Raw genomic sequence first — 18171 nt, 5'->3', positions numbered from 1 at the left:
ATTACATCACGTTAATCAGAAAATCGGTAATTTACATCTGCAGCGGAGAAAAATTCCTTTTCGCCCAGGGTAGGGCTCGAACCCACGACCCTATGATTAAGAGTCTCATGCTCTACCGACTGAGCTAGCCGTGCTGCCTCGTTGGGTACCTGCTGGGTAGCAGATCACTCAGTACTCGTTTGGGTTGGTTGGTCCCATACAGAATCTCTCCATGCTGCCTAATGTTTTCCTAACGTCACACTCGTCACGTACTTCACTTTTATTTCATAATCATTTCAGAGAGGTAAAGGAATTGCATGACAATCTGCAGAGCTAGCGGCGTCAAAATTAACACACATACTTGACGTGACTCAAAAGCCGAACGAGTTACTTTCCGACGTTGTTTTAGATGTGCAAGTGCCAGTCAAACCTCGCGGTGAGGGCACTCTGCCGACCATTTCGCTAGTTAACACCGGTCTTCTTGTGTGTGTTTCAAGCTCAAGACCATCTCCAAGCACAAAATGGTCAACAGCAACATTCAGACGGTTTCGTACTGCACAATTGCTACATTAAAACGGTATGTTTGTTTCTCAGAACTGAAAAAACACGACCGTGACAGGATTCGAACCTGCAATCTTCGGATCCGAAGTCCGACGCCTTATCCATTAGGCCACACGGTCACTGACGACCAAGTTTAACTTATATACGATTCATCTCGAAACGCTCACACCCCCTGAGGAATTGTGTTTTCGTTCCACACAGCCGCTGCCCCTTACTCTTTCCCACCCATTCGTTACATTCAACCTCTTACGAGACCGACCAAACATAGACAGGAAAACAAGACCACACACTTTGCGCAATCGGAATCGATGGCAGGGTGTCCCTCGCCGCATTTGCTACGATGGCCATTTGCTAATTCTGCAGAAGCGGCGGCGGCGACGTCGACGACGACGACGACGACGACGACGACCGCGAGAGGCTCAGAGATTTATGAGAAATACATCTATAAAATGTAATTCAGAATGCCTCGTCCCACCTTATGCCGTACCGCTTTGGCAAATGCTTTATCAGCGCCATTCGCCTTAATCACATCTGAGAGTAATTCTTAATAAAACGCCTCTCGCTAATTGTTCGCCATCACAGATACTGTTTGCTATACGGCCATGACGCGCAACTGATTTCCAAAATTCGTCTTCCTCCTGTGAGGATGGAACTCACGACTCCTGGTTTACTAGACCAGTGCTCTACCACTGAGCTAAAGAGGCGCGGCCTAGCGGAACTTTTGCGTACTTCGTCCGTACGGTCGTCTGAATCTTCAGACTTCAGCTGACAACACTTCATATTTTTCACTAATATTTGCAGCTATGGCGACCCATTACTGCTTGGATACACATCTGACACGTAGCCGATGTTCTCTCCAAACAAAACCACCTGCACTTCAGAACATGACTTTCACATGTCTACAAAATCACCTTCACCTTCAAATACAGTTTTCTTGCGACTGATTGAGACGTAGGCAAATTTTAAAGTTGCTATTTCCATTACATCACGTTAATCAGAAAATCGGTAATTTACATCTGCAGCGGAGAAAAATTCCTTTTCGCCCAGGGTAGGGCTCGAACCCACGGCCCTGTGATTAAGAGTCTCATGCTCTACCGACTGAGCTGGGCCGTGCTGCCTCGTTGGGTACCTCCTGGGTAGCAGATCACACAGTACTCGTTTGGGTTGGTTGGTCCCATACAGAATCTCTCCATGCTGCCTAATGTTTTCCTAACGACACTCGTCACGTACTTCACTTTTATTTCATAATCATTTCTGAGAGGTAAAGGAATTGCATGACAATCTGCAGAGCTAGCGGCGTCAAAATTAACACACATACTTGACGTGACTCAAAAGCCGAACGAGTTACTTTCCGACGTTGTTTTAGATGTGCAAGTGCCAGTCAAACCTCGCGGTGAGGGCACTCTGCCGACCATTTCGCTAGTTAAAACCGGTCTTCTTGTGTGTGTTTCAAGCTCAAGACCATCTCCGAGCACAAAATGGACAACAGCAACATTCAGACGGTTTCGTACTGCACAATTGCTACATTAAAACGGTATGTTTGTTTCTCAGAACTGGAAAAACACGACCGTGACAGGATTCGAACCTGCAATCTTCGGAACCGAAGTCCGACGCCTTATCCATTAGGCCACACGGTCACTGACGACCAAGTATAACTTATATACGATTCATCTCGAAACGCTCACACCCCCTGAGGAATTGTGTTTTCGTTCCACACAGCCGCTGCCCCTTACTCTTTCCCACCCATTCGTTACATTCAACCTGTTACGAGACCGACCAAACATAGACAGGAAAACAAGACCACACACTTTGCGCAATCGGAATCGATGGCAGGGTGTCCCTCGCCGCATTTGCTACGATGGCCATTATCTAATTCTGCAGAAGCGGCGGCGGCGACGACGACGACGACGACGACGACCGCGGGAGGCTCAGAGATTTGTGAGAAATACATCTATGAAATGTAATTCAGAATGCCTCGTCCCACCTTATGCCGTACCGCTTTGGCAAATGCTTTATCAGCGCCATTCGCCTTAATCACATCTGAGAGTAATTCTTAATAAAACGCCTCTCGCTAATTGTTCGCCATCACAGATACTGTTTGCTATACGGCCATGACGCGCAACTGATTTCCAAAATTCGTCTTCCTCCTGTAAGGATGGAACTCACGACTCCTGGATTACTAGACCAGTGCTCTACCACTGAGCTAAAGAGGCGCGGCCTAGCGGAACTTTTGCGTACTTCGCCGCACGGTCGTCTGAATCTTCAGACTTCAGCTGACAACACTTCATATTTTTGACTAATATTAGCAGCTATGGCGACCCATTACTGCTTGGATACACATCTGACACGTAGCCGATGTTCTCTCCAAACAAAACCACCTGCACTTCAGAACATGACTTTCACATGTCTACAAAATCACCTTCACCTTCAAATACAGTTTTCTTGCGACTGATTGAGACGTAGGCAAATTTTAAAGTTGCTATTTCCATTACATCACGTTAATCAGAAAATCGGTAATTTACATCTGCAGTGGAGAAAAATTCCGTTCCGCCCAGCGAAGGGCTCGAACCCACGGCCCTGTGATTAAGAGTCTCATGCTCTACCGACTGAGCTAGCCGTGCTGCCTCGTTGGGTACCTGCTGGGTAGCAGATCACACAGTACTCGTTTGGGTTGGTTGGTCCCATACAGAATCTCTCCATGCTGCCTAATGTTTTCCTAACGTCACACTCGTCACGTACTTCACTTTTATTTCATAATCATTTCAGAGAGGTAAAGGAATTGCATGACAATCTGCAGAGCTAGCGGCGTCAAAATTAACACACATACTTGACGTGACTCAAAAGCCGAACGAGTTACTTTACGACGTTGTTTTAGATGTGCAAGTGCCAGTCAAACCTCGCGGTGAGGGCACTCTGCTGACCATTTCGCTAGTTAAAACCGGTCTTCTTGTGTGTGTTTCAAGCTCAAGACCATCTCCGAGCACAAAATGGTCAACAGCAACATTCAGACGGTTTCGTACTGCACTATTGCTACATTAAAACGGTATGTTTGTTTCTCAGAACTGGAAAAACACGACCGTGACAGGATTCGAACCTGCAATCTTCGGATCCTAAGTCCGACGCCTTATCCATTAGGCCACACGGTCACTGACGACCGAGTATAACTTATATACGATTCATCTCGAAACGCTCACACCCCCTGAGGAATTGTGTTTTCGTTCCACACAGCCGCTGCCCCTTACTCTTTCCCACCCATTCGTTACATTCAACCTCTTACGAGACCGACCAAACATAGACAGGAAAACAAGACCACACACTTTGCGCAATCGGAATCGATGGCAGGGTGTCCCTCGCCGCATTTGCTACGATGGCCATTTGCTAATTCTGCAGAAGCGGCGGCGGCGACGACGACGACGACGACGACGACGACGACGACCGCGAGAGGCTCAGAGATTTGTGAGAAATACATCTATAAAATGTAATTCAGAATGCCTCGTCCCACCTTATGCCGTACCGCTTTGGCAAATGCTTTATCAGCGCCATTCGCCTTAATCACATCTGAGAGTAATTCTTAATAAAACGCCTCTCGCTAATTGTTCGCCATCACAGATACTGTTTGCTATACGGCCATGACGCGCAACTGATTTCCAAAATTCGTCTTCCTCCTGTAAGGATGGAACTCACGACTCCTGGTTTACTAGACCAGTGCTCTACCACTGAGCTAAAGAGGCGCGGCCTAGCGGAACTTTTGCGTACTTCGCCGCACGGTCGTCTGAATCTTCAGACTTCAGCTGACAACACTTCATATTTTTGACTAATATTAGCAGCTATGGCGACCCATTACTGCTTGGATACACATCTGACACGTAGCCGATGTTCTCTCCAAACAAAACCACCTGCACTTCAGAACATGACTTTCACATGTCTACAAAATCACCTTCACCTTCAAATACAGTTTTCTTGCGATGATTGAGACGTAGGCAAATTTTAAAGTTGCTATTTCCATTACATCACGTTAATCAGAAAATCGGTAATTTACATCTGCAGTGGAGAAAAATTCCGTTCCGCCCAGCGAAGGGCTCGAACCCACGGCCCTGTGATTAAGAGTCTCATGCTCTACCGACTGAGCTGGGCCGTGCTGCCTCGTTGGGTACCTCCTGGGTAGCAGATCACACAGTACTCGTTTGGGTTGGTTGGTCCCATACAGAATCTCTCCATGCTGCCTAATGTTTTCCTAACGACACTCGTCACGTACTTCACTTTTATTTCATAATCATTTCTGAGAGGTAAAGGAATTGCATGACAATCTGCAGAGCTAGCGGCGTCAAAATTAACACACATACTTGACGTGACTCAAAAGCCGAACGAGTTACTTTCCGACGTTGTTTTAGATGTGCAAGTGCCAGTCAAACCTCGCGGTGAGGGCACTCTGCCGACCATTTCGCTAGTTAAAACCGGTCTTCTTGTGTGTGTTTCAAGCTCAAGACCATCTCCGAGCACAAAATGGACAACAGCAACATTCAGACGGTTTCGTACTGCACAATTGCTACATTAAAACGGTATGTTTGTTTCTCAGAACTGGAAAAACACGACCGTGACAGGATTCGAACCTGCAATCTTCGGATCCGAAGTCCGACGCCTTATCCATTAGGCCACACGGTCACTGACGACCAAGTATAACTTATATACGATTCATCTCGAAACGCTCACACCCCCTGAGGAATTGTGTTTTCGTTCCACACAGCCGCTGCCCCTTACTCTTTCCCACCCATTCGTTACATTCAACCTCTTACGAGACCGACCAAACATAGACAGGAAAACAAGACCACACACTTTGCGCAATCGGAATCGATGGCAGGGTGTCCCTCGCCGCATTTGCTACGATGGCCATTATCTAATTCTGCAGAAGCGGCGGCGGCGACGACGACGACGACGACGACGACGACGACGACCGCGGGAGGCTCAGAGATTTGTGAGAAATACATCTATGAAATGTAATTCAGAATGCCTCGTCCCACCTTATGCCGTACCGCTTTGGCAAATGCTTTATCAGCGCCATTCGCCTTAATCACATCTGAGAGTAATTCTTAATAAAACGCCTCTCGCTAATTGTTCGCCATCACAGATACTGTTTGCTATACGGCCATGACGCGCAACTGATTTCCAAAATTCGTCTTCCTCCTGTAAGGATGGAACTCACGACTCCTGGTTTACTAGACCAGTGCTCTACCACTGAGCTAAAGAGGCGCGGCCTAGCGGAACTTTTGCGTACTTCGCCGCACGGTCGTCTGAATCTTCAGACTTCAGCTGACAACACTTCATATTTTTGACTAATATTAGCAGCTATGGCGACCCATTACTGCTTGGATACACATCTGACACGTAGCCGATTTTCTCTCCAAACCAAACCACCTGCACTTCAGAACATGACTTTCACATGTCTACAAAATCACCTTCACCTTCAAATACAGTTTTCTTGCGACTGATTGAGACGTAGGCAAATTTTAAAGTTGCTATTTCCATTACATCACGTTAATCAGAAAATCGGTAATTTACATCTGCAGTGGAGAAAAATTCCGTTCCGCCCAGCGAAGGGCTCGAACCCACGGCCCTGTGATTAAGAGTCTCATGCTCTACCGACTGAGCTAGCCGTGCTGCCTCGTTGGGTACCTCCTGGGTAGCAGATCACACAGTACTCGTTTGGGTTGGTTGGTCCCATACAGAATCTCTCCATGCTGCCTAATGTTTTCCTAACGACACTCGTCACGTACTTCACTTTTATTTCATAATCATTTCTGAGAGGTAAAGGAATTGCATGACAATCTGCAGAGCTAGCGGCGTCAAAATTAACACACATACTTGACGTGACTCAAAAGCCGAACGAGTTACTTTCCGACGTTGTTTTAGATGTGCAAGTGCCAGTCAAACCTCGCGGTGAGGGCACTCTGCCGACCATTTCGCTAGTTAAAACCGGTCTTCTTGTGTGTGTTTCAAGCTCAAGACCATCTCCGAGCACAAAATGGTCAACAGCAACATTCAGACGGTTTCGTACTGCACTATTGCTACATTAAAACGGTATGTTTGTTTCTCAGAACTGGAAAAACACGACCGTGACAGGATTCGAACCTGCAATCTTCGGATCCTAAGTCCGACGCCTTATCCATTAGGCCACACGGTCACTGACGACCGAGTATAACTTATATACGATTCATCTCGAAACGCTCACACCCCCTGAGGAATTGTGTTTTCGTTCCACACAGCCGCTGCCCCTTACTCTTTCCCACCCATTCGTTACATTCAACCTCTTACGAGACCGACCAAACATAGACAGGAAAACAAGACCACACACTTTGCGCAATCGGAATCGATGGCAGGGTGTCCCTCGCCGCATTTGCTACGATGGCCATTTGCTAATTCTGCAGAAGCGGCGGCGGCGACGACGACGACGACGACGACGACCGCGAGAGGCTCAGAGATTTGTGAGAAATAAATCTATAAAATGTAATTCAGAATGCCTCGTCCCACCTTATGCCGTACCGCTTTGGCAAATGCTTTATCAGCGCCATTCGCCTTAATCACATCTGAGAGTAATTCTTAATAAAACGCCTCTCGCTAATTGTTCGCCATCACAGATACTGTTTGCTATACGGCCATGACGCGCAACTGAATTCGTCTTCCTCCTGTAAGGATGGAACTCACGACTCCTGGTTTACTAGACCAGTGCTCTACCACTGAGCTAAAGAGGCGCGGCCTTGCGGAACTTTTGCGTACTTCGCCGCACGGTCGTCTGAATCTTCAGACTTCAGCTGACAACACTTCATATTTTTGACTAATATTAGCAGCTATGGCGACCCATTACTGCTTGGATACACATCTGACACGTAGCCGATGTTCTCTCCAAACAAAACCACCTGCACTTCAGAACATGACTTTCACATGTCTACAAAATCACCTTCACCTTCAAATACAGTTTTCTTGCGACTGATTGAGACGTAGGCAAATTTTAAAGTTGCTATTTCCATTACATCACGTTAATCAGAAAATCGGTAATTTACATCTGCAGTGGAGACAAATTCCGTTCCGCCCAGCGAAGGGCTCGAACCCACGACCCTGTGATAAGAGTTTCATGCTCTACCGACTGAGCTAGCCGTGCTGCCTCGTTGGGTACCTCCTGGGTAGCAGATCACACAGTACTCGTTTGGGTTGGTTGGTCCCATACAAAATCTCTCCATGCTGCCTAATGTTTTCCTAACGACACTCGTCACGTACTTCACTTTTATTTCATAATCATTTCTGAGAGGTAAAGGAATTGCATGACAATCTGCAGAGCTAGCGGCGTCAAAATTAACACACATACTTGACGTGACTCAAAAGCCGAACGAGTTACTTTACGACGTTGTTTTAGATGTGCAAGTGCCAGTCAAACCTCGCGGTGAGGGCACTCTGCCGACCATTTCGCTAGTTAACACCGGTCTTCTTGTGTGTGTTTCAAGCTCAAGACCATCTCCAAGCACAAAATGGTCAACAGCAACATTCAGACGGTTTCGTACTGCACAATTGCTACATTAAAACGGTATGTTTGTTTCTCAGAACTGGAAAAACACGACCGTGACAGGATTCGAACCTGCAATCTTCGGATCCGAAGTCCGACGCCTTATCCATTAGGCCACACGGTCACTGACGACCAAGTATAACTTATATACGATTCATCTCGAAACGCTCACACCCCCTGAGGAATTGTGTTTTCGTTCCACACAGCCGCTGCCCCTTACTCTTTCCCACCCATTCGTTACATTCAACCTCTTACGAGACCGACCAAACATAGACAGGAAAACAAGACCACACACTTTGCGCAATCGGAATCGATGGCAGGGTGTCCCTCGCCGCATTTGCTACGATGGCCATTTGCTAATTCTGCAGAAGCGGCGGCGGCGACGACGACGACGACCGCGAGAGGCTCAGAGATTTGTGAGAAATAGATCTATAAAATGTAATTCAGAATGCCTCGTCCCACCTTATGCCGTACCGCTTTGGCTGGCGTGGGACCTGTTGTCTCGCGGTGCGCCTTTTGGCGTGGGCCAGTCCGCGCCGGCGCACCGTAAGGCACAGGGGTTCGCACTGGGGCGTATCGCTTCCAGTCGGACGTGCCCACAGGGGAAGTGATGCGTCATATATAGCCTCTCCTTCTCAAGTGGCTCTTTCCGCCTTCAAGTGGTGCCGGACGTTAAGCTCGGCATTTCTCGGGCCTGCCCGGGTGTGCCTTGCGACAAAAGGAAGAGCTGCGACCCAACCCGATGCGAAAGCGAAGGGTGCGTGGCACAGGGGGAGCTGTGTCGAGGGACGAACAGCTGTCTCTTTCTGTTCGCAGGGCCCAGACCAGCAGGAGCCCTGCATGCCGGCGACTTCGTTCGTCGGCGTGGGATCGCGGCGCGAGTCGGCAAGGGCGCTTCGCCGCGCCCCTGGGTAACCGGGGCGTGTTCTGCCAAACCCAGAAGGTGGTGACACTGCCTGGGCCAGGTTAACTGGGTCCAGACCGCCGAACGTCTGGGGGACCGGCCCGCCACCTGAGTAGGAGTGGGTCCTTGGCCGAAGGGTGGAAACTTGGGCTAGTAGGCGGCGAAGGGCGAGAGGTGCATCCGCCTCTCCGGTGTGCGGGGTGTAGTTGCCGAGGAGCGTCGCGTGAAATCGCCGATGACGGAGCCATCGATGGGGACCAGTGCGCTGGCAACGGCGCGCTGAACCCGGCAGTTCGAGAGGGCCCTTGACCTTGGGGCGAGGTCGGTGGGCGAGCTGCAAGAAGTCCCCCCCCCATGCCAGAGGAGCCGGTCCGGGGTAAGAGACGGGCTCCCACCTTTTTTATATCACTCGTAAATCATGGCGACGACAGATACGAGTGATTCGAGTGCGCCTCAACGTGCGTCTACTGCGCCTGATCCCTCTCCTCAGGACGAGCTGGGACAGGTCGAGAATGAGTCAGTTATGCAAAGACTTGCCAGAATAACTACGCTCATGGAGCAATCTGTAAAAAATGGCAAGATCAGCCAAGCCGGAATGTCAGCCATTAAAAATGAATTGGCAGCTTGGGCCATTGTCCATGCAAAACTAGAAGGTAGGCTAGAAGAATTAGTAAAAGAAAACAATAGACTAAGAAAGCAGCCAGTGAAAACTTGGGCGGCAGTGGCAGCGCAAGCTCCCACCAAGCCCAACACCACCAGAGAGACAATAAATAAGGTAACTAAGAGGCCAGATACGGCAGTCTTTTTGAGAACACTTCCTGGAGAAGACACAAGCATAAAGAAAATACAGGAGTTATTCACGAAAACCGTGGACCCTGTGAAGGATAAAATAAAGATAAAGAGAATCAAACCGAGTAGGAACTCAGTCATCGTAGAAGTTGCCTCGGAAGAGGATAAAGAAAAGCTGCTGAAGAACCAAAAGCTGAACTCAGTGGTGAAATGTGAGCCACCAAGAAAAAGAAATCCTCTCGTCATACTTTATGACGTGCCATCTATTATGACGAATGAAGAGCTGTCAGAGACAATCAGGGCACAAAATTTTGAGCATCTAAGCGCTGAAGAATTTAATAATTGTTTTAAACTTAGATTTAAAACGGGTCCACGAGGTCGTGATGTTGTACATCATGTCGCTGAAGTGACAGCACAGATGTGGAAGAACATCACAACAATGGGCAGGATCTATGTTGGCTTCCATGCCATCAACACCAGAGACTATGTCGTGGTACCTCGTTGCCACAACTGTGGTGACCTGGACCACATTCTCAGGCTGTGCACCAGGGAGCCGGCGTGCACCAAGTGCGGAGAAAGTGGCCATAATCGTAAGGACTGTAAAGGTACACAAATCTGCATACCATGCAAAAGCAGAGGGAAGAAGTCTTGCGGAGCTGTAGGTCGGAATTGCCCAACATACAGAATGTTGGAACAAAGATTAATCTCCAGAACTGATTATGGCTAAACTCGGCATACCGAACAGGATGCCGAAGCGCAAATCCCCGAGCAAGAGGAGGAGGGACGCTATGAGGGCAAGTAAATTCAAGTTATTTCTGAGGTCGCTTACGGGCGCCGGAAAACCTGAAACAACAGATATAGCCATTCAAACTGAGCCCCAATGGGTGAACATAGCAATACAAACAGATCTCCCTATAGCAGCAGCTCCCTCCTCTGAAAGCCGGGGAGCAGAGCCGATAAAACATCAGAAACGGCAAGGGCATCCTGCGGCCATAACAGTCTCTGAAAAGCAACAGAACAAGCATGAGAAACCGATTCAAGAAAATGAAGTAACTAGCTCCAGCATAAATTCCACTGAACAGAGTACTCCAGTGGTCAGATTGACACCTGTGGATCCTGTGAGGGTCTACCCTAATTTAGAATATACTATGCAGCTAGCAAGACTTGAACAGCCGGCTACCCTGACCACAGCCCTGAGACATGTGGTTCGTGTAGGACATGAAGAAGGAAGAATTGTAACCTTCTCGGTGATGGAGGCTGTTGACAGAATCCAACTAAAATCAGTGAATCTCCCCACCGACTTCGGAGCCCTGCGGGACCTGCTACGAAAAGTCTTCGAAAGGAGAGGGGAGAAATTCAACTTAGACGACATTTACGAGCAGGCAGTTCTAGCCAATGGAAGAATTGCATTTGACTGGTCTAAAACCTGGCCAAATGACCGCATACATACATACTTCCCTTGATGACAAAGCTTAACATAGGACAACTAAATACACATAACAGCCGACTCGTAATGCAGGAACTCCGAAGGGAGGTGGAGGAGAGGAGATTGGATGTGCTCTGTCTACAGGAGCCGTACTCCCAAGCTGGAAAGGTCGCTTTTGCTGCCGCAACGTGGCAGGTAATTAGTAAAGGAGAAGTCCCGAAAGCGGCGATAATAATAACAAATAAGCTCCTGAGAGTCACCACGCTCTCTCAATTCACAACTACCCACTGCAACGTCGTGGAGTTGCAATCCCCAACCGGAATCGTCTTCATAATAAACATGTACTTTCAGTACAGTGATAATATTGAAACACACTTAGCTCACCTAACGAGAGTGACCACGGCGTTGCGGGGGAGAAAGTTGATAATTACAGCTGACATAAATGCCAAATCCCCCCTGTGGTACAGTGGGACACGAGATGCAAATGGGGAGAAGGTAGAAGAATTTATTATGGCAACCCAACTTGTGGTGGCTAATAGGCCGGGCAATCCTCCTACCTACACGGCGGGAGGAAGACAAGGGACAAATATTGACATAACTCTAACAACACCGAATGTTACAAACATACTCCAAAATTGGAAGGTAATAGGGAATGCAACCACAAGCGACCATAATTTAATAACTTTCACCATAGGGGATAGAGAGTGCCGCTGGGCCATGGGGTGGGAATTGCAATATAACTTTAATAGAGCAGATTGGGAGCGGCTAGCGAGGGAGTGCGACATTCCTCCAATACCGGGAGGGGACGCACAACAAGATATAGACGTAAACGACAGAACTGACGACATAGTGACCGCCATAACTAGAGCGGTGAGGGCTGCTGTACCAACCAGGAGGAGGGCCATGGCGGCCTCTCCGTCACCATGGACGCCTGAACTAGAGGAATTGCGTCAGTCTGTCAGAAGGCTAAGGAGGTACTACCAGCGCAGTGTCGTCTGGCAAGAGAAACAAAGATGGCAGTTGCGGTATAGGGAGGCCAAGCAACAGTTCCAAAAGGAGCTACGCGAGGTCAGGACACGGAGCTGGGAACGCTATGTGCTCAGTCAACTTGTGCTGGATCCATGGGGACTTCCCTACAAGTTAGTGAGGGAAAAGATCCGCTCTCCTATGGAGCTATCAACTGTTAGGCACGGGGGCGGGATGACGGAGTCCTGGCAGGAAACTGCTGGGGTCCTCCTCCAGTCCCTGTTGCCTGATGGCTATGCGGACGGGGAAACTGAAGCACAGCGGCAACTGCGAGAGGAGGATCAAGTGCAATATAACAACGATGCAGCGGTCTACCCCTTCTCGGAAGAGGAGGTGGCGGCCCACATAAAATCTCTCAAAAGAGGGAAAGCTCCTGGGCCAGATGGCATTGTGGCGGAGGTGGTGCAATTCCTGGCCCCCCAGCTGGTTGCGCCATTAACGCATTTATACAATGAATGCCTAAGGCAACAACAGTTCCCTAGGAGATGGAAAAAGGCAAATGTTGTCATTATAAAGAAAGGACAAGATAAAGATCCAGCGGAAGTGAAGTCATACAGGCCAATCTGCCTGTTGGACTTGCTTGGTAAATTATTTGAGAAGTTGCTGGCTGACAGACTGGCGGCACACAGAGTTTTGTGCGGGATGAGCAGCAGGCAATTCGGTTTCAGGCCGGGGCGATCGGCATCTGATGCAATCGCCCTAGCAGCCGAGGTCTGCGGCTCAACCCCGCATAAATACGTGGTGGGCATCATGGTGGACATCAGTGGCGCCTTTGACAACCTGTGGTGGCCTTCGCTCTTCTCCTGCTTGCGGGAGAAAGAGTGTCCAGGGCCGCTATATGGTTGCCTGAGGAGCTATTGCGAGGAACGAGAGGTCTGGCTATCATCCTCTAGCGAGAGAGTTAGTAAAGTGATCACGAAAGGATGTCCCCAGGGATCGGTCCTTGGACCGCTTTTTTGGGACATCCATATGGAGCCTTTATTGGACAATCTACAACAATGCGAGGATGTGCTAGAGGTGATAGCCTACGCAGATGACCTCCTCCTGTTGGTCGGTGGCCGGAGCCGAGAAGACATTGAACCTAAGATAGAAAGGGCCATAGACAAACTTCAACAGTGGTGCCACACCACCAAAATGACAGTCTCACCAAGTAAGTCAACTTACTTACTGCTGAAAGGACAACTAACCAGGAACCCGACAGTCAGGATCGACGGTTCACCAGTATTACGAAGACGTGACACACGATACTTAGGAGTCATCATTGATGAGAAATGGAACTTCGGGAGGCACATTGAAACCGTAACCCAAAAGGCCCTACAAATTCTAAATAACCTCATTTCCATAGGACATAAAAGATTTCACCTCCCTCCACACCTCATTAAACTATATCATAATAGTATCTTAACCTCAGTGGTGGGTTACGGCTCGGGAGTCTGGGCGCATAGACTCACGAGGGTTGTGCCTGCCATGGCAGTGAGAAGGGTGCAAGAAGTATGATATTACGATCTGTGGGGGCTTATAGAACGTCTCCAGGGGGGGCCCTGTTAGTCATAATGGGGCTCTGCCCACTAGATATAAAGATAAGGGAGCAAGCAGCCTGGTATTGGGCAAAAAAGGGGAATCTAGGTAAAATTGAAGAGATTATGGGGGTGAGGGTGGCAAATAAGAGGGAAATTATGAAAAGGGGAGAAGAATTATGGCAGGGGACTTGGGAAACGGAGGAAACCGGACGTAGAACTTTTCAGTTCATTCCGGACGTGAGGGAACGCTTGCAAATGAAGTATTTTGAGCCAACAAGGGGATTGTTCCACTTTCTCACTGGACATGGACCCTACCCGACATACCTATGTCGGTTTGGGAAGAAGGCAACGCCCGCGTGTGACTGTGGCGTCCCGGAAGGTACTCCTGAACATGTGATCTACGAGTGTCCTCTCTTCAATGATGTTGCAGCCACACTCCGAGATAGACTACCAAACCAAGACACATACCAACTTCTGAGACGCGAAGATACCTTTCAACTGCTTAACACTCTGGCAAACGAGGTATCACGTAAGGTGTTGATGGAATATCTGAGGGACATGAATTAACATAAACTCAGAAATATACACCGATTTCGTCTGGATCCCTGTTCCCATACCGCCTGGGCGTGGACTGGCCGACTTTCCATCATAGTTGGGATCCGCCGCGTGCAGGAATAGGGGGAGTAGGGGTCACCTTTACAAAAATGTAAAGCACCGGATTTGACTTAGGATAAGCCTAGTTTGTAGGAATTAGACTAGGATATTTACATTTAGGAAACTGCAGCGTAATAACATCTTGGCCTGCCCAGTGCCAGGGGCATGCTCTTCGGGTTTAGCTCGAAGAGCAAGGCAATTATCAGTAGGTTTATACTCTCTGCTGGCATATATGTGACGCTGCAGATGTTAGAACTTAGAAAGAAGAAGTAGTATTTAATTGTAGGTATAGACAATAATATTAGTGGTGCCCATCATGGTGTAACACCTGTAGCTCATTTACAATTTAGAATTAAGAGGTGCATACATGTAACAATCATTGTATAAAATACAGGCCCACTAATCAACTAAGGGAGTGGGTTATTAAGTATAACTATTATTGTAGTTGAAATAAATAAAGTTTTTTTAAAAAAAAAAAAAATGCTTTATCAGCGCCATTACACATCTGAGAGTAATTCTTAATAAAACGCCTCTCGCTAATTGTTCGCCATCACAGATACTGTTTGCTATACGGCCATGACGCGCAACTGATTTCCAAAATTCGTCTTCCTCCTGTGAGGATGGAACTCACGACTCCTGGTTTACTAGACCAGTGCTCTACCACTGAGCTAAAGAGGCGCGGCCTAGCGGAACTTTTGCGTACTTCGTCCGTACGGTCGTCTGAATCTTCAGACTTCAGCTGACAACACTTCATATTTTTCACTAATATTTGCAGCTATGGCGACCCATTACTGCTTGGATACACATCTGACACGTAGCCGATGTTCTCTCCAAACAAAATCACCTGCACTTCAGAACATGACTTTCACACATGTCTACAAAATCACCTTCACCTTCAAATACAGGTTCCTTGCGACTGATTGAGACGTAGGCAAATTTTAAAGTTGCTATTTCCATTACATCACGTTAATCAGAAAATCGGTAATTTACATCTGCAGTGGAGAAAAATTCCGTTCCGCCCAGCGAAGGGCTCGAACCCACGACCCTGTGATTAAGAGTCTCATGCTCTACCGACTGAGCTAGCCGTGCTGCCTCGTTGGGTACCTCCTGGGTAGCAGATCACACAGTACTCGTTTGGGTTGGTTGGTCCCATACAGAATCTCTCCATGCTGCCTAATGTTTTCCTAACGACACTCGTCACGTACTTCACTTTTATTTCATAATCATTTCTGAGAGGTAAAGGAATTGCATGACAATCTGCAGAGCTAGCGGCGTCAAAATTAACACACATACTTGACGTGACTCAAAAGCCGAACGAGTTACTTTCCGACGTTGTTTTAGATGTGCAAGTGCCAGTCAAACCTCGCGGTGAGGGCACTCTGCCGACCATTTCGCTTGTTAACACCGGTCTTCTTGTGTGTGTTTCAAGCTCAAGACCATCTCCAAGCACAAAATGGTCAACAGCAACATTCAGACGGTTTCGTACTGCACAATTGCTACATTAAAAGGGTATGTTTGTTTCTCAGAACTGGAAAAACACGACCGTGACAGGATTCGAACCTGCAATCTTCGGATCCGAAGTCCGATGCCTTATCCATTAGGCCACACGGTCACTGACGACCAAGTATAACTTATATACGATTCATCTCGAAACGCTCACACCCCCTGAGGAATTGTGTTTTCGTTCCACACAGCCGCTGCCCCTTACTCTTTCCCACCCATTCGTTACATTCAACCTCTTACGAGACCGACCAAACATAGACAGGAAAACAAGACCACACACTTTGCGCAATCGGAATCGATGGCAGGGTGTCCCTCGCCGCATTTGCTACGATGGCCGTTTGCTAATTCTGCAGAAGCGGCGGCGGCGACGACGACGACGACGACGACCGCGAGAGGCTCAGAGATTTGTGAGAAATACATCTATAAAATGTAATTCAGAATGCCTCGTCCCACCTTATGCCGTACCGCTTTGGCAAATGCTTTATCAGCGCCATTCGCCTTAATCACATCTGAGAGTAATTCTTAATAAAACGCCTCTCGCTAATTGTTCGCCATCACAGATACTGTTTGCTATACGGCCATGACGCGCAACTGATTTCCAAAATTCGTCTTCCTCCTGTGAGGATGGAACTCACGACTCCTGGTTTACTAGACCAGTGCTCTACCACTGAGCTAAAGAGGCGCGGCCTAGCGGAACTTTAGCGTACTTCGCCGCACGGTCGTCTGAATCTTCAGACTTCAGGTGACAACACTTCATATTTTTGACTAATATTAGCAGCTATGGCGACCCATTACTGCTTGGCTACACATCTGACACGTAGCCGATGTTCTCTCCAAACAAAACCACCTGCACTTCAGAACATGACTTTCACATGTCTACAAAATCACCTTCACCTTCAAATACAGTTTTCTTGCGACTGATTGAGACGTAGGCAAATTTTAAAGTTGCTATTTCCATTACATCACGTTAATCAGAAAATCGGTAATTTACATCTGCAGAGGAGAAAAATTCCGTTCCGCCCAGCGAAGGGCTCGAACCCACGACCCTGTGATTAAGAGTCTCATGCTCTACCGACTGAGCTAGCCGTGCTGCCTCGTTGGGTACCTCCTGGGTAGCAGATCACACAGTACTCGTTTGGGTTGGTTGGTCCCATACAGAATCTCTCCATGCTGCCTAATGTTTTCCTAACGACACTCGTCACGTACTTCACTTTTATTTCATAATCATTTCTGAGAGGTAAAGGAATTGCATGACAATCTGCAGAGCTAGCGGCGTCAAAATTAACACACATACTTGACGTGACTCAAAAGCCGAACGAGTTACTTTCCGACGTTGTTTTAGATGTGCAAGTGCCAGTCAAACCTCGCGGTGAGGGCACTCTGCCGACCATTTCGCTAGTTAACACCGGTCTTCTTGTGTGTGTTTCAAGCTCAAGACCATCTCCAAGCACAAAATGGTCAACAGCAACATTCAGACGGTTTCGTACTGCACAATTGCTACATTAAAACGGTATGTTTGTTTCTCAGAACTGGAAAAACACGACCGTGACAGGATTCGAACCTGCAATCTTCGGATCCGAAGTCCGATGCCTTATCCATTAGGCCACACGGTCACTGACGACCAAGTATAACTTATATACGATTCATCTCGAAACGCTCACACCCCCTGAGGAATTGTGTTTTCGTTCCACACAGCCGCTGCCCCTTACTCTTTCCCACCCATTCGTTACATTCAACCTCTTACGAGACCGACCAAACATAGACAGGAAAACAAGACCACACACTTTGCGCAATCGGAATCGATGGCAGGGTGTCCCTCGCCGCATTTGCTACGATGGCCGTTTGCTAATTCTGCAGAAGCGGCGGCGGCGACGACGACGACGACGACGACCGCGAGAGGCTCAGAGATTTGTGAGAAATACATCTATAAAATGTAATTCAGACTGCCTCGTCCCACCTTATGCCGTACCGCTTTGGCAAATGCTTTATCAGCGCCATTCGCCTTAATCACATCTGAGAGTAATTCTTAATAAAACGCATCTCGCTAATTGTTCGCCATCACAGATACTGTTTGCTATACGGCCATGACGCGCAACTGATTTCCAAAATTCGTCTTCCTCCTGTGAGGATGGAACTCACGACTCCTGGTTTACTAGACCAGTGCTCTACCACTGAGCTAAAGAGGCGCGGCCTAGCGGAACTTTAGCGTACTTCGCCGCACGGTCGTCTGAATCTTCAGACTTCAGGTGACAACACT

The 18171-nt window shown here is 48.0% G+C and overlaps 1 protein-coding gene and 16 non-coding genes across 17 annotated transcripts in view; all 17 read right to left on the bottom strand.

The window, feature by feature from the left end:
• LOC126354119 (uncharacterized) overlaps window positions 1-18171 on the bottom strand; it is a 122703-nt gene that overhangs the window by 75534 nt on the left and 28998 nt on the right. The window lies entirely within an intron of this gene.
• Trnar-ucg (transfer RNA arginine (anticodon UCG)) lies at window positions 587-659 on the bottom strand. The gene has a single exon. It is a non-coding gene; the product is annotated as a tRNA-Arg (tRNA).
• On the bottom strand, window positions 1173-1244 carry Trnat-agu (transfer RNA threonine (anticodon AGU)). The gene has a single exon. It is a non-coding gene; the product is annotated as a tRNA-Thr (tRNA).
• Trnar-ucg (transfer RNA arginine (anticodon UCG)) lies at window positions 2105-2177 on the bottom strand. The gene has a single exon. It is a non-coding gene; the product is annotated as a tRNA-Arg (tRNA).
• Window positions 3089-3161, bottom strand: Trnak-cuu (transfer RNA lysine (anticodon CUU)). The gene has a single exon. It is a non-coding gene; the product is annotated as a tRNA-Lys (tRNA).
• On the bottom strand, window positions 3614-3686 carry Trnal-uag (transfer RNA leucine (anticodon UAG)). The gene has a single exon. It is a non-coding gene; the product is annotated as a tRNA-Leu (tRNA).
• On the bottom strand, window positions 5130-5202 carry Trnar-ucg (transfer RNA arginine (anticodon UCG)). Its single transcript has one exon. It is a non-coding gene; the product is annotated as a tRNA-Arg (tRNA).
• On the bottom strand, window positions 6123-6195 carry Trnak-cuu (transfer RNA lysine (anticodon CUU)). The gene has a single exon. It is a non-coding gene; the product is annotated as a tRNA-Lys (tRNA).
• Trnal-uag (transfer RNA leucine (anticodon UAG)) lies at window positions 6646-6718 on the bottom strand. Its single transcript has one exon. It is a non-coding gene; the product is annotated as a tRNA-Leu (tRNA).
• On the bottom strand, window positions 8144-8216 carry Trnar-ucg (transfer RNA arginine (anticodon UCG)). The gene has a single exon. It is a non-coding gene; the product is annotated as a tRNA-Arg (tRNA).
• Trnat-agu (transfer RNA threonine (anticodon AGU)) lies at window positions 15018-15089 on the bottom strand. Its single transcript has one exon. It is a non-coding gene; the product is annotated as a tRNA-Thr (tRNA).
• Trnak-cuu (transfer RNA lysine (anticodon CUU)) lies at window positions 15428-15500 on the bottom strand. Its single transcript has one exon. It is a non-coding gene; the product is annotated as a tRNA-Lys (tRNA).
• Window positions 15951-16023, bottom strand: Trnar-ucg (transfer RNA arginine (anticodon UCG)). The gene has a single exon. It is a non-coding gene; the product is annotated as a tRNA-Arg (tRNA).
• Trnat-agu (transfer RNA threonine (anticodon AGU)) lies at window positions 16525-16596 on the bottom strand. Its single transcript has one exon. It is a non-coding gene; the product is annotated as a tRNA-Thr (tRNA).
• On the bottom strand, window positions 16932-17004 carry Trnak-cuu (transfer RNA lysine (anticodon CUU)). The gene has a single exon. It is a non-coding gene; the product is annotated as a tRNA-Lys (tRNA).
• Trnar-ucg (transfer RNA arginine (anticodon UCG)) lies at window positions 17455-17527 on the bottom strand. The gene has a single exon. It is a non-coding gene; the product is annotated as a tRNA-Arg (tRNA).
• Window positions 18029-18100, bottom strand: Trnat-agu (transfer RNA threonine (anticodon AGU)). Its single transcript has one exon. It is a non-coding gene; the product is annotated as a tRNA-Thr (tRNA).

The sequence above is a fragment of the Schistocerca gregaria genome, chromosome 3 (genome assembly GCF_023897955.1).
Source record: "Schistocerca gregaria isolate iqSchGreg1 chromosome 3, iqSchGreg1.2, whole genome shotgun sequence".
NCBI lineage: Eukaryota > Metazoa > Arthropoda > Insecta > Orthoptera > Acrididae > Schistocerca > Schistocerca gregaria.
This window is presented reverse-complemented; position numbering and strand designations above follow the sequence as displayed.